Source organism: Propithecus coquereli, unplaced genomic scaffold, assembly GCF_000956105.1.
Source record: "Propithecus coquereli isolate 6110/MARCELLA unplaced genomic scaffold, Pcoq_1.0 Scaffold26, whole genome shotgun sequence".
Classification (NCBI taxonomy): domain Eukaryota; kingdom Metazoa; phylum Chordata; class Mammalia; order Primates; family Indriidae; genus Propithecus; species Propithecus coquereli.
This window is the reverse complement of record NW_012148174.1, coordinates 9966944-9969293: the sequence shown is the minus strand read 5'-3', so window position 1 is coordinate 9969293 and position 2350 is coordinate 9966944.

The window sequence follows — 2350 nt, the reverse complement described above, 5'->3', positions numbered from 1 at the left end:
CAAACAGAGTCATTAAATGATAACAGCCCTTCAATGCCTGTAGTCCCAGCTACTTGGGAGGCTGAGGCAGGAGGATCGCTTGAGCCCAGGAGTTAGAGGTTGCTGTGAGCTAGGCTGACGCCACGGCACTCGCCCTAGGCAAGAGAGTGAGACTCTGTCTCAAAAAAAAAAAAAAAAAACCTCAAGGAATCTACTAAACAAGGTCTTTACAACTAATCAAAACAAATTTTGACTATTATATGCAAAGTCTTGAAACAGGTTGACATAAAGGCATCCTTCTTTTTCCATGAATACCCTAAAAGTTTCTAGAGAATTTGGGGGGAAAAAAAATAGCCCCATCTCTTCTATCCAGGTCTTCTTTTCCTCCCTCAACCTACTCCTATTCGAACGTTCCCACTTAACGTAACTGCGAACAACTGCTCTTGACCGCAAAGTTAACTTTTTGGTGAAAAGTGAAACCTCACTGGGCTGAAGACAAATGACTTCAAATACAAAACTAACCTCAGATAAGGGAGTGGGTGCTGGAGGAGGACAAATGAAACAGGGTCCAAGACATGCAAGCCTCAATGCTCACTAAAAGTCCATCCTGGGAGGGCAGGCGGAGCACCTTGCTACCACCCGCCTGGAAATCCACCAGTGCTCTGGCCTGCATGATAAAAAGGATTTCTTCACAGGACGAAAACTGTCTATTTCTAAGAGGTCCCTTTGAGGAGCTGGAAGGGAAGAGGAAATTCCCTCTACCCAAGGGCCCCTTAGAATCCCTTCCTCTCTCAAACAGTTCTTTCGCTGCTCCTGATTTAATCATTTAACTGGCCACACAACACAAGAACAAGAGCACGCAAGCCATGCCCCCGATGACCCTATTCTTCCTCTACCAGTGGCATTTGCCAACGCCACCTCCAACGCCCATTTCACATTCCTCTCCTTTTCTCAAGGGAATGTCTAAAGCTCTCAGGTCCCCATTAGAGGGAGATTTTAGAAGTCAGAAACGTTTGTGTGGCCGGGCGCGGTGGCTCACGCCTGTAATCCTAGCTCTCTGGGAGGCCGAGGCGGGAGGATCCTTTGAGCTCAGGAGTTCGAGACCAGCCTGAGCAAGAGCGAGACCCCGTCTCTACCAAAAATAGAAAGAAATTAGCCGGACAACTAAAAATATATAGAAAAAATTAGCTGGGCATGGTGGCGTGTGCCTGTAGTCCCAGCTACTCGGGAGGCTGAGGCAGACGCATCACTTGAGCCCAGGAGTTCGAGGTTGCTGTGAGCTAGGATGACGCCACGGCACTCTAGCCCGGGTGACAAGAGTGAGACTCTGTCTCAAAAAAAAAAAAAAAAAGTTTGCATGACTCTCCAGACCTCAAGCAGCCCAAAAGTTCTGCCGGTCGATTGAGGCACAGCAGAACACCGCTGCCCACGTTGTGCACTGGGTTTGAGCGAATGTTCTGGAACTCCGCTTCTCTTCCGACAGCCTGCACCTCGCTCGGGTCAGCATTCCTTCTTAAAAAGGCCTTGTTGGGTCAGAGTATTTTCAGCGAGAAGCCTGTGATTCTCCCTTGTTTTTTTTTTTTTTTTTTTCTCCTGCGTGCTCCAGAGCCCTGGGCGTTTGTGGCGGGTGCAGAGTTGAACGGGGCCGCGGGGCCCTGTCGCGCCGCCCGGACGGGGCCGCGCTGGGAGGACAGTGGCCCTGAGCGCGGTACACGTGCTTCGTCTCCTCCCGAGGAGGAGCAGGAGCCAGGGGCCGCCCCGGGAAACGCGGGTCTGCGGGCTCGGGCCACGCTCTCGGCGCCCTCGCCCCTGCCAGGGGCCACACTCCCGCCAGCTGAGCACGGGAGGAGGGAAAAGGGAAGGTCGCGTGAAAGGGCTGCCAGAGGCAAGCGTTTCCAGATGCTTCCCTCCTCCTCGGCCCCAGATGCATTCGGAGTCCGGGGGTGGGAGGTTACTGGGCCCATCAAGTCCGGGCGAAGTCGCTGCTGGGACCCAAACTGACAAAGTGTGAGAAGCCCGCCCCCCTCCCCGCCACAGGTGACCCGCGTCGCCCGCCTCTCTGGGTCGCCGGAGGCGGGGTGCGGGTGGGGCTGGCCGCTGGCTCCGCCCCCGCGAGCCCCCCGCCCCCCGCGAGCCCGCACTCACAGCGCTGAGCCCCTGGGGCACCGCCGTCAGCCTCTCCCCGGAGCCGTCCGCGCGACGGTCGCCGTCGCAGTCGCAGGGCGCCGCGCCGCTGGGCCCGGCCGAGCCCGCCATTGCTGCGGCCGCCTCCCGCGCAGGCCTCCCCCGCCCCCCCCCCGGACAGGCGGCCCGTGGGTTCCCTCCCTCGGCGGTCCGCGCAGGCTCGGCCCCTCCCCGCCGCCGCGGCGCC